Source organism: Musca autumnalis, unplaced genomic scaffold (assembly GCF_047663935.1).
Source record: "Musca autumnalis isolate F117 unplaced genomic scaffold, ASM4766393v1 scaffold_5, whole genome shotgun sequence".
NCBI lineage: Eukaryota > Metazoa > Arthropoda > Insecta > Diptera > Muscidae > Musca > Musca autumnalis.
This window is the reverse complement of record NW_027412088.1, coordinates 39,316,693-39,330,843: the sequence shown is the minus strand read 5'-3', so window position 1 is coordinate 39,330,843 and position 14,151 is coordinate 39,316,693. Positions and strand designations below refer to the sequence as shown.

Below are 14,151 nucleotides of genomic sequence, written 5' to 3'. Positions count from 1 at the left end.
AGGGCTTGCCGGCATAGTTCTTCGTTATTTTTCCTCAACGTGTGTCCTATCCACTTCCATTTTCTCCTTTGTATGATGGTTGTTAATGGATCGATACTGCACCTTTGGTAGAGATCGGAATTGGTTATGACATTTGGCCACCAAATTTTTAATATGTATCGAAGACATCGATTTGTAAATGACTGTAGCTTCGAACTTAATGCTATTGTTGTCAACCAGGTTTCACATCCGTAAAGCAATACTGATAGAACGTTCGACTTGAATATAGTTATTTTGATATTCGTGGATAGAACTGAGAAGTTCCAGATACATCGTAATTGATTGAAAGCTGCGTTAGCATTGCCAATTCTACTTGAGATGTCGGCTTCCGCTCCGCCTTCGATTGCAATTATACTTCCGAGATAGCGGAATTTCTCCACGAATTCAATCGGTTCGTCTCGAATAAAAAAGGGGTAATTAATTTTTGACTGCATATCGCTGTGTTTTGTGGACAAAAGACATATGTCATCTGCATAGTCCAGGTGCTCTTGGTTCTCCGTTAAAGTCCACTGAAATCCTCGATTTTTATGATTAGTTGTGTCAGTAAGGACTTTGTCGATGACCAGCAGGAATAAAATGGGTGAAAGTAAGCAGCCTTGTCTTACACCCGACATAGGAGTGAACGGTTCAGAGAGGCGACCATTGTGTAGAACTCTACATTTAAAGTCTTCGTATTGCGCTTTTATGAGATTGGTCAATTTCTTGGGGATGGCAAGCGAGCTAAGAATACTCCAAAAAAATGAAAAATGACGGTAAACAATGAAGGCTGTGTGGGTTTGTCATCCTTTTGGCTGCTCCATTATGATTCGGAGTGTATTTATGTGATCAACGCATGATTTATTTGCTCGAAATCCTGCCTGCCCGAAGTTTAGATTCAATTGTTGCGCTTATCCTGTTTAAAAGGATTTGTGTCAGAATTTTTGATGGTATTGATAGCAGTGATATTTTCCTGTAGTCCTTCACCGAGAAAGATCTCTTTTTTTTGGGATTTTAATTATTATCCCTTCTAGCCAGTCTTCTGGTAGTTTTTCTTCTTCCCAGATTTTTTTTATGAGTGGGTGGAATATTTTTGCCATTTTGTCGGGGCAGCATTTTAATATTTCTGGAGGCATGCGATCGTAACCTGGTGATTTATTATTTTTTAGTTTCCTAATAGCATTTTCAATGTCAAGGACATCGGGACAACTGGTGTTTGTATCGAGGGGTAGTGGGGCTATAATTTCTGTTGAGTCGAGAATAGAAGTGGCATTGGGATAGTTGTTCAGAGTTTCCATGAAGTGGTCTCGCCATCTTATTAGTTGATCGTCGGTATTGAAATGAGAGTTTCATCTTTAGACTTAATTGGCCGATCTGATGAAATATCCTTTCCAATAAGCTTCTTAGTAAGTTTATAAACGGTTTTAGTGTCATTTTTACTAGCAACGTCGTTAGCTAGAGTGGCAAGTTCGTCTGAGCGATGATGAACCCACTAAAAAGGCGTATAAATTCGAGCCACATATCGGTGCACGCAGAATTGGCAGGCCAAAGAATAGATGGCGCATACAAGTGGATGAAGAGATGACAAGGCGCGGTATTAGAAAAAGGGAAGCACTAAACAGAGAGAATTGGAGATATTTTCTTAATTCGGAACAAATGTTCTGTAATGGGCCAGCTAAGTAAGTAAAGTGGAGGGTATAAAAAGTTCGACCCGACAGAATTTACGTTAAAATTATTCCATTTAAATATTGAACAAGTAACAAATTCTGACTACAATTATTCCATTTAAATATTGATAAAAAGAAAACATTCATTCATTCTTCCTACAGGATATCATTTCTGAGAAAAAAGTCGACAAGTCATCATCCTAGTATACATGCATGAAGATGTCCAAGATGGCCCCACAGTGTCACCCAACAAAATAAAGTGTATTAACTCTCCTATTTATGTCACCATTATAGGAAAGAAGATGAACAACAATTGTCATTCAATTATATCGATCATCATTTGCACAGATATCCAGATGACCTTTAGCAGAACATGTCCTCATATTGCATTAATAGGAATGACAATTAATAATGAACAGAATATCAATGTTTTCAATTAAAAACTCAATGAATTCTCTTTGCTGTATCCTCGTTGTGAATAATAACCTTAGTTAGGGTTGGGTAAACGGAAAACAAGGAATAACATCGATTCAACCTTTTTTTTACTTTATTCAATTCAATGTCAAATGTCTATATTGAAATGTTCTACGAACACACCCCCCACCACCATTACAACAATGTTCACAAAACATTCACACCAAGTGTTGGAGGAGGAGAGAGAACAAAAGGAACAATAAATTATTTTAGCTTCATTGTTTACGAATTGGTGTAGGTTAAGAGTTTGTAGTAAAGCTTTTGAAAATGCGTATTAAAAAAATCCCAAATACAATGAAAAATTCATGCTCCTGCCCATGACTTATAATGGCTGTACGTACTTACCTTTTATAGTAAACAACGTTGTTTGTAATGGTGGTAGTTATGGCGATGATGATGATGGTGGTGGTGGTACGCTAATCCTTTTTAAACAAACAAAAGCCAAAGCGCGAAAGGTGGCACCTGTGGCTGTGGTATGGGTATAACTTTGATTTACACTTTATTTTGCTCAGGGAAATCCAATAATAGTTTTTTGTGTGTTTTGCTTTTGCGTGTTCTACGGTGTATGTGGTATATTATTGTTGGTGTTGTTGCTGCAGGTTCATTTCATTACACCTTTATGCCACTTCACCAAGCAAAAGAGTCCTTTGTAGTAAATAAAATTCAGTTAGATTGAGTTATGTAGCCTATCGACACCGCACTTCTAGAGCCGCCCTCCCATTACCGTTTTAATAAAATAATAAAACGTGCTGTAAGTTTCAGTACTCTTTTTATTTTTGCGCGCTCTTTTTTGCACTCTCTGTTTTCTTTTCTCTATCACAGAGGAGTTTTCTCCCTCTCACTTTTCGTTTCTAGCGGTATATTTTGAAATCAGCTGTCACTGAATAAGGAGAAAGGCCCACAGACACATATATTCACAATGCACAAACACGCATATAGACACAGTTGTTTGGGAAAACAATACTTATGTTCTGCTCTCCATTACTGGTCTCCCTTGTTAGGCTCCACGTTTTTTGGCCTAAGGGGCAGGCAGCAGCAGAAAAGAGAATGACAGTATATGTGTGTGACAGTTGGTGGTACATACATACACACATGCATACAGAATACCACAATATTTGATTGACTGACACCTTCGACACAAATCCTACAAAATGATTATTTTACTTAAAATTTTATGCACTTTTACACAGATTTTCCAACACTCTCATATACTTTCTTCATCTAATTGGTATCCATTAGGAATTTTCTTATTGGGAATTGTATTTGTGTGGCGTTTTATTACCGCACCCTTTAGTGGTCAAAAGTGATATAACTTTAAAAACTTCATTGGTTGGGATAATGTAAACAATTGATTTTTATTTTGTTGTAATACTTTGATATACAAATGATTTTTTTAATTGTTCATTTAAATTTCCATTCACATCACTACTTTTTGTGAAATTTTAATGGCTTTTAATAACTGTTGTTTTACATAGAAAGAAGATCTGTACGACCGTTATCCGTTAACACTTTAGCGTTTTTCCGTTTCCGACATCTAATTCTCTTGCAGTCCACGAATGAACTGATTTCTGTGCAGGAATTTTGTTGGTTGTGTATGTTTTGACAGTTGTTGTGCTAGCTGTCAATGCAAACAAAACAATACAGACACACACAAACAAAACATAAATTCTCAACTCTGTGACACTTCCTTTTTGTAAAGTGTTGCCACATAACTTAAATGAAAATGTATTTGTCTCAGCTTATTATTGCAGTTCTTTATGTGGGGTGTGTGTCTTGGCTACTTTCAATTCGTTACATTATTTCGATAAATACAAGTTCACACTTTTAACACCAGGGTGCGCCACACTATTTCCACTCTTGTTATATCGCAGCATAGTGACATTAGCACACAACATACGAAGGCTGCACGCAAACTATCTGGCCAAGACAGCGTGTTGCCAGACGCCATTTGAGTTTTGCCATTTGAGTTTTTTTTTTAAGTTTGATAGTTTTTAGCCTAAACGTACTCAGGACAGTTTGTCATACGATCATGTGTTGTGTTGTTTACAGTGACTTGAAAAAATCACTTTGAAAAAGGTCTAATTAACTTGTGAAAAGTTTCGTCCGATTATTTTTCACAACTTTCGACGTGGATAATCATGGCAAGATTGCATATATCAAATTAAAACTTTGTATGTCGATAAAGGTTTATCCTAAATTAATAAGAACAAGTAAAAAAGCATTAAGTTCGGCCGGGCCGAACTTTTCATACCCTCCACCATAAAATATTCATTCCTGTCCCCAACTTTAAGTGAGTACGTTAAAATGTCAGATAATGTACATAAAATGCTTCATTCGGGAGGCCCTTTTTTATGGTGCCTATATCTAACTGTTGACAATTTTTGGTGGGCTAGAAATTGGGAGGTACTGTTATCTAGGAGTTATAATAAAACATGGGCCTATGTTGACAGTTTTTGATGGGAGCCTTTAATGTCAAATAACTCCTAATTCGGTTAAAAAATTTAGCTAGAATCCTCAAAATATCGAAAATCGGTACATAACGTGGGAACTTCAAATGTCATAAACAGCTAGTTCGGAGGTATCTGGGCTATACGAAAATATGAACTTAAATGAACAATTTTTGTTGCAGAATTTGTGTTGACTTTTAAATTTCAAATTACAGAAAGTTCGTCCAAAAAATAAAGCAAAGGAACGGAAAATCAGGAGGTTTGCTTTGCGGCTATACAAAAACCTGGACCTACGTTCGGTTAAATATTTTAAGTAAAATCCTCAAAGTACCGAAAATCGGGAAGTATCGTTATATTGGGGCTATGTTGAAAATTGTTGATGCAGATGTGTGGTGACCACTACAACATTCAAATGTCAAATTACAGTTAGTTCTGTTAAAAATTGTAGCTAAAATTGCCAAATTACTGAAAATTGGGAGGTACCGATACATGGGAGCTATATCCGAACATGGACCTATGTTGACAATTTTTGATGGAGAGGTGTTGTGACCACTAAGAACTTTAAATGTCAAATTACTGCTAGTTCGGTTTAATATTGTAGCTAAAATCATCAAATTACTAAAATGGGGAGGTACCGTTATATGGGGGCTTTCTTATAGCTACATCGGTCTGAAAATGTAGCTAAAAACGTCAAAATACCGCAAATAGGGGGGGTACCGTTATATGGGGGCTATACCAAAACGTGGACCTATGTCCACAACTTTTGTTATATAAGTTTATTGATACTTAAGAACCCTAAATGTCAAATTATAGCTACATCGGTCTGAAAATGTAGCTAAAAACGTCAAATTACCGCAAATCGGGGGGTACCGTTATATGGGGGCTATACCAAAACGTGGACCTATGTCCACAACTTTTGTTATATAAGTTTATTGATACTTAAGAACCCTAAATGTCAAATTATAGCTACATCGGTCTGAAAATGTAGCTAAAAACGTCAAATTACCGCAAATCGGGGGGTACCGTTATATGGGGGCTATACCAAAACGTGGACCTATGTCCACAAGTTTTGTTATGTATGTTTATTGACACTTAAGAACCCTAAAAGTCAAATTATAGGCAAATCGGTCTGAAAATGTAGATAAAAACGTCAAAATACCGTAAATCGGGGGGTACCGTTATATGGGGGCTATACCAAAACGTGGACCGATATAGCCCATCATCGAACTTGACCTGCCTGCAAACAAAAGACGGATTTTCGCAAAATTTCAGCGTCCTATCTCCATTTTTGTGGATGCTAGAGTGATTACCACAGACGGACGGACGGACGGAGGTGCTCAGATCGACTTAGAATTTTACCCTGATCAAGAATATATATACTTTATAGGGTCGCAAATGAGTATTTCAATGCGTTACAAACGGAAAAACAAACTTAATATACCCTCCATACTATGGTGGAGGGTATAAAAACTGTTTTAATGAATTCAATCGTGGTTGACACTCGCCAAGAACGAAGGTCGTGAAGGTCGCTCAAACTTTCACCTACGTACAGACCGAATGTATTTAGGGTCATTTCAGAATTTTCTGGCCCTTTTTGGACATTTGAACTTGCCGACAAAAATATGGATTAGGACTAAAGTTCAAATATGTTGCGGAGGAGTTACTTGAAGAAATGGACCGACATAGTACATTATGGAAGTCGATCTATTTTGGGAGTCATATCTTTTCGATAGATAACGTCAGGAAGCATGGACTAGTCCACGGAAAACATAATGTCGCTGTAAACAGGACCACAACGAAAAGCATCTTTATACATTTCCAAAGGATCTTCGAACAGACGCTAAACTCCGCTTAGAAACAAATGTTGAACTTTAATGGGGAAGGTACACTAAAAGTTAAACTAAATTTAGACAATATATTAAGAGATGCAACATCTGGACCAAATTGGTTGTCCCGGTCAAGGGATATCGTGCATACCATATTGGGGAGGAACCGGAAATTGTTGACCGGTATTGCCCATCTTCTAACTGAAAATAAGTTTGGACAAAACATGCAAAATCCTCAAGACCTATGAAAAAAAATAAAAGTTTGATATGAAGCTCTATATCTCAAAAGTGGCAAAACCTAGGATAATATCAATCAGAAAATCTTATACAGAATTTTCGCTGCTAAAACATTTTCTTTAGTCCCATTTCAATAGGACTTGCGGTCTCCAAGCAAAATCGTGAAAACCTAAAAAAACCTAAAACTGTGAACTTTGATCGCGTTTTAATAAAAAATCCACCCAGTGATTTTTTCTTGTTTTTGGATTTTTCTTATCTATAAACATAGCTGTTTCAAAATTTGCAAAAACTTCTCTAGTGTATGCGGTTTTCATTTAAAGTTAGTTAAGATGCACTGTGTATAACATTGTTTTATAAGGAAACGATACAGTCAATCCATTGTCCTAATTTGATCTTCTATATCTCAATACCGGTAAAAACTACGAAGATATCATAAAAGTCTATCTTATAGAGAATTTTCATAGCTGCAATATCTTTTTTAGTCCCAATTCAATAGAACTTGCGGTTTCCAAGCAAAATTGTAAAAACCTAAAAAACCCTTAAAAATGTAAACTTGAATCGCTTTGCCAACAGAGATGAAAAAAACGTATGTATTTGGGGGGGTTCTCAAAATGTTGGACGCATGCACCGACAAAAGTATAGATAGGATTAAAGCTCAAAAATTTGCGGGGATATCAATAGTTAGGGCTTTTTTTATCACACTTGCCCACGAAAAACATAATATCGCTGTAAACAGGGACACTAGGAAAACCTTCGGTAAAAATGTTGAACATTTGTGTGGGGATTGGACAGATATGGCCCAAATTTGAACATAAACTAAGTTTCGACAGTATTTAGAGATCCAAAGTTTGGACCAAATCTGTTGCTACGTCTATGAGACATCGCGCGTACCATTTTATCGAATATTTTCGATCTTTTGTGGGGGAGGTACCGGAAGGAGTGGACCTATAAGCACCACCTTCGAATTTCATATAATATTCGAAGAAATATTACAATATCCAAAGTGTGGACGAACGCAGTATTCGGTTCACTACATATAGTGCCATAGGGGTTTTTTTTACAACTTTTGGGATGTTTTCTCAAGAAGTATGGACTTGGCTCTGAAAAAATTTTTACTGCCGTAATTAAGGCTTCAACAAAAATCAAAATGGTCTTAAGGTGAATTTATCCAAAATTTTGTTTGGGAGGTACCCGAAGGAGTGGACAAATATAGTCCATATTCGAACCTGATCTATATCTGGTAGATATTTTAGGATGAGTAAAGTATGGACCAAATCGGTCACTCCCATCAAGAGTTATCGTGCGCACAATTTTTCCGAACATTTTTGACCTTTTGTGGGGGATGTATCTGAAGGAGAGAACCGATATGACTTATCTTCCAACTTAAACTAACAGCCCGTTTCACTATGTCGAACGAAAATACAAACGAAAAAAAAAACTACTTAACTCTTGTATGATTTTCAAATTTTGTAGTTGTTTCGAAGCAAAATCAAAGTCAGTATTACCATGAAAAGCACAGTTTATGTCTTTTTCGTTCGCATTCATTTTCTTTCGACATAATGAAATAGGCCCTAAGTTTGCACAAAATATTACGAAGACCAAATTGTGGACCGAGTCGGCAGACCAGTCCGAGAGTTATCTTGCGCTCCAACCACTACACACGGTGTCACAGGGCTTTTTTGTACCTTTCAGGCTATATCCTCAGGAAGTATGGACTTGCCCCTGATGAAACATATACCGTTATATGGGGGACTGTGAATACAAGTTGCTACAACAAAAATCCAAGCTATTCGTGAACAGGTCCTAAACTGAACTTTTCCGAAATTGTGTGTGGGAGGTACCCGAAGGAGTAGACCGATTGAGTCCATATTGGAACCTCGTCTAAGTCTGGTAGAAATATCACGATGTGCAAATTATGGACCAAATCGGTTTCTTGCTTCAAAAGTTATCGTGCGTACAAATTTTCCGAACTTTTGTGGGCAAAATATTACGAAAGCCAAATTTTGGACCGAATCGGTTGATCCGTTCGAGATTTATCGTGCGCTCCAGCCAGACAGACAGACGGACATGGCTAAATCAACTCCAAATTGTCTGAAACACATTTCGTTCAAACATACTATTGGTCTGAAACCATTATTTTGATGAGGCACATTTTGCCCGTATGAATGTGTATATACCCTCGTAAGCATAAATGCTGATGGTATAATCAAAAAGTTTTTATTTTTTTTATTTTAATCTTAAGTAATAACATGAATTCTATTTTTCTTTGAATACATCACTTCTTCATAGCTAACCCAGCAAAAAACTGGAAATTGTGCAATTGGAGTTATGATGTCACAACATCTTTCGATGTAGTCCAACAGTGTTATGAAAAATTCACTCCGTTCGATTCCCTAAAAAGATCCCTAAAAAACATTTGGTTAATCCCTATCCAGCGATAGCATTTTTTTCTAAAGACAAAAAAAAGTTTCTTAGAATTTGTTATAAAATAAAGAAATACAAGCTAAAAAGGAATACGCGGTGGTTCACGAGATCGAAATTCTTAATAGAGTGGAGTTAAAGTCCGTGTCGAAAGCTGTACTAGTGATGGGGAGACAACATAAAAAACATTTTGGATTATGAAGCGAAATCAATTGGGGTTGAATAATATGCAGAGTAGGAGGAAGTAGATTCTGTTGTGATTAAATTTAATGAAGAATTTTTATAATTTGTACTGATGTAATAAAGTTGTTAATATTCTTGTTTTAAACAAATAAAAAATGAATATTATTTTTTCTGGGATATTTCGTAAAGACTTGTATATTAACTGAATCTTTAGGTTGATTAAAACACAATCCGAAGAGGGCTTTTAAATTCAATCCAAAACACTACATTAAAAGCTGTGATTTGGATCGAAAATGAAGTGCGCTCCTTTGTAAAATCACAAGTGAATTCGTAGAAAAAGATGTACTCCAACGGCACTTGTACTGTACTCTTAGCGATTCAATCGCATCCGCGGATTCAAATTTTTGCTGGGAATGTAAACCAATGCTTATCAACAATCAAAATGATGAAAGGTTTTCTTAGTATTTTTTGAACCACTAAAATCATCCTTTACTGTACGGTAATTTAATTATTGTACTGTACAACTTCATAATGGAACACATGTTAGAAATTGTAAAACTTGGCTGGTTATCCTTTGTAAAGCACAGCTAGCTTTTAGTTCCTTTAATAAAAGTTTTTAAATTATAGCACAAAAGCACTGTGATACATAATTGAAACACTACAGTCTGGTGTCTTTCTGCACGCGAAAAAATAAGAAAATCGTTCTTATAAGATTATAGATTATTGGTGGCCTTGATATACTTGTTTACAATTTTCCCAGCTTATACATTTGTATTGGCAATTCTGTAATGGGGTGAACAGGAAATATATCCAATTCCACATACTTTTTTACTGGTTCATGATTAGAATGTTTCTGTTGTATGGTTACAAATAAAGCTCAACCATGCAACATTCGAATTAAAGCTCAAAGAATTATTTATTTTACAAAATGCCTACAACATCTAATAGAGGGCACTATGTATAAACAAATAAAAAATGTTTGAAGTTTTCCAAGTTTGAGGAATTGGGAAGCACAAAAAATGGATTTTAATTGGACAATGGATCGATAGTTAGAACGCTTCGAGAAACCTAAAAATTGGATAACCAATTCCAAAAAATTAATCAAGTCATCATGGGAGATGAAACGGAAAAGATGAAACAACATTAGCAGATGGAAATCTTATCTTGTATAGTGACAAGAAAGAGAGGAGCAAATGTGGCGTGGACTTCATAATATCGAAAAAATAAAGCAATATCTACCAAACCAATTTACGAACGCATTATAACATAAAAAGTTTAAACAGGTCTACATATTAAAAATTTTAATTACATACGACGAACAAACTGCAACATTTCGCAATGTTGGTAGTGATAGGTGATATAATGAAAAAACAAGGAATGGACATAAAAACGACGCCTTCACCGCCATTTTTACATCTTTGAGTTCTCTTTTAGATATCTTAAAAAAATATTAATAACAAAAGTGCATGCGGTGTGGATAACATTTTCAATTATTTAATAAAGAAACTTCCCGTAAAAGCTTTTGAATATTTAACAATAATTTTTAATAATTGTATGAATAACGGATATTTTTCAATAGGCAGTAAAGATATTAATAACACTGTTCAACAAAATTCAATTTTTTTCAAATTGATGGGGAAAAACTGAGCAGGTTATGAAAGTACTTACTTACTTACTTAGCTGGCCCATTACAGAACATTTGTTCTATAGGCCGAACTAAGAAGAGATCTCCATTCCTCTCTATTTGTTGCTTTGCACTCTGGAATACCGCGCCTTTTCATCTCATCATCCACTTGTTTGCGCCATCTATTCCTTGGCCTGCCAATTCTGCGTGCACCGCCATGTGGCATGTATTCATACGCCTTTTTAGCGGGTTCATCATCGCTCATTCTTTTGATATGGCCTAGCCAACGCAATCGCTGCTTCTCGATACGTTTAACAATATTGATGTCGTTGTATAGCAGATACAGCTCGTGGTTCATGCGACGTCGATATTCACCGTCAACGCAGATTGGTCCGTAGATCTTTCGAAGAATTTTTCTCTCAAACACACCAAGCACTGCCATGTCTGCTTGCGCAAGTACCCAGGCTTCGGAGCCATACATCAGCACGGGTAGTATCAGTGTTTTGTAGAGCGTTATTTTTGTTTGACGAGATGTGGCTTTGTTTTTAAACTGCTTACTTAATCCAAAGTAGCATCTGTTGGCCAATACAATTCTTCTTTTTATTTCACAACTGATGTCGTTTGTTGTGTTGACGGAGGTGCCGAGGTAGACGAAGTCTTTTACTACCTCAATATTATAGGAACCAACTTCCACAGTCGGTCCGAGCTCAATGGACGCATTGCGCGTCGACACCATCAACTTGGTCTTCTCACCGTTTACCGCCAGACCCACTTTAGCAGATTCTCCTTCGACCTTTATAAAGGTATCAGTTACTTCTTTTACTGATCGACCCATGATGTCTATATCATCAGCATAAGCAAGTAACATGTATACTATTGGTGTATATTGTGCCACTTCTTTTGACGTTTGCCTCTCGTATAACCTTTTCTAGCAGGATGTTGAAGAGGTCACACGAAAGGCTGTCTCCTTGTCTGAAACCTCTTTTGGTACCAAACTCTTCGGAGAGGTTCTTTCCTATTTTAACTGAGGACCTCGTGTCAGTTAAAGTCATTTTACAAAGCCGGATGAGCTTTGCGGGAATACCAAATTCAGACATGGCTTGGAATACCTTTGAGCGCAGCGGACTGTCGAAGGCTGCTTTATAATCGACAAAAAGGTGGTAGGTGTCGATCTGCATCTCTTGGGTCTTCTCTAGGATTTGCCGCAGGGTAAATATCTGGTCAATGGTGGACTTGCCAGGTCTAAAGCCGCATTGGTATGGTCCAATAATCTCGTTGACCATTGGCTTTAGTCGTTCGCACAATATCCCTGACACGATCTTGTAGGCAATAGGGAGTAGACTTATGCCCCTATAGTTAGAGCATACAGTCTTATCTCCCTTCTTGTGGACGGGGCACAGGATACTCAGGTTCCAATCGTCGGGTACTCGTTCTTCCTGCCAGATGGTGCTAACTAGCTGATGAATACACCTTATCAGCGTGTCGCCTCCGGTTTTGAACAGCTTGAACAGGTTATAAAAGTAGGGCTAGAAATATGAAACACGTGTATCGGCGTTTTTAAAGTTTACATCGGAAAGTAACCAAAGTAGGCGGGGCAAGTTTCGACCATTTCTTGTTTTTCCGAAATATTCGGTGTAAGATATCTTGGAATCCGTGCATTTTAGACATATAGTGCCCTTGGCAACTTTAAAGACAAGAGTATGGGGAATATTTGCTTAAAAAACTTTAACCCTCATCCTGTCATTAAAAGGGTCTTTTCGGTATTTTTTTCGAAAATCGTTTAAAATCTCCTTTAAAATGTGATCGTATCAAATCAAAATATTCTACAAAATTGTTCGTTATCAAATTTTACTAAAGGTATCAGAGTACACCAAACCTGTAAATCTATTCAACTCGCCAGGAATGTCTAAATAGGGTTAAAGTCGGACTTCATCTGAGTTTATTCAAAATTGTCCAACAAACCATAATGTTAGAGGGATGACGTCAATGACAAAAAATTTCTTCGTCAAATTTCACTATAGGTCTCCAAAGAAATGAAGTTTCCATTTACATTACGTATCATGAAAATATCAGTATAAATTTTGCTGAAAAAAAAAAACACGAAAATATTTACCATTTTTTTTTTTTTTTGTAGAAAAAATTGTCCTTCTTTTTTACGAGTCGATACATGAAAGTAAGGAGTGGACCGATGTAGCTCATCTTCGAACTTAAACTAAGTTTGGGCAAAATATTACGAAAGCCAAAATTTGAACCAAATCGGTTCATCCGTTCGAGAGGTATCGTGCGCTCCAGCCAGCAGGACAGACAGACAGACGGACGGACATGGCTAGATCGACTCCAAATTGTCTGAAACACATTTCGTCCAAATATACTTGGGGTCTAAAACCAATATTTCGATGAGGCACATTTTCATCGTATCAAAGTGTATATTTAGCCTAAAGGCTGAGGGTATAAGGATGTTATATATAATAGTTACAGATATCTTTTCTTTGGAGACTTATAGTGAAATTTTTATTTGGAACATTTCTTCCTTGAACAATATCCCCAAAAATTTAAGGATTTTGTTAGATTTTGGCCCAGTATGGAATTATGTATGTAAAATTAACAGTAGAAAATTGAAACAAATATGTTCATCCTAAAATATAAAAAATTGTAACCTAATTTTTTAAGAAAATATTAGACGAAGACATACATATGTTTTTTTCTAAAACGCATAGTGAAATTTTGTATAGATTTGTTCTTCTTTTGACGCTTATCACCTATAACCAAGTTTCATATTAATTTTATGTATCAACTTGAAAACATAAGGAACATTTTTTCTTCAAAAAATTGGTAAATATTTTGGTGTTTTTTCAGGAAATTTGGTACTGATATTTTCATGATACGTAATGTAAATAGAGACTTCATTTCTTAGGTGACCTACAGTGAAATTTGACGAAGAATATTTTTGTCTTTGACGTCATCCCTCTAAAATTATGTTTTGTTGGACAATTTTGAATAAATGCAGATTAAGTCCGACTTTTACCCTAAAACGTGTTTTTCCTATTTAGAGATACCTGGCGATTAGAAAGATTTACAGATTTGGTGTATTCTGAGACTTTTAGTAAAATTTTATGACGAACAATTTTGTAGAATATATTGATTTGATACCATCACATTTTAAAGGATATTTTAAACAATTATCGAAAAAAAGGACCGAAAAGACCCTTTTAATGACAGGATGAGGGTTAATATTTTTAAAACAAATATTCCCCATA

At 36.2% G+C, this 14,151-nt stretch overlaps 1 protein-coding gene across 1 annotated transcript in view; it reads right to left on the bottom strand.

Moving 5' to 3' along the window:
- Positions 1-3,782, bottom strand: part of Syn2 (Syntrophin-like 2) — a 377,372-nt gene extending 373,590 nt beyond the window's left edge. Inside the window, exon 1 of the mRNA XM_073957890.1 lies at positions 2,502-3,782. The gene's annotated coding sequence lies outside the window, so the exon portion shown is untranslated. The remainder of the gene's footprint in view (positions 1-2,501) is intronic.
- Positions 3,783-14,151: the final 10,369 nt, after the last annotated feature.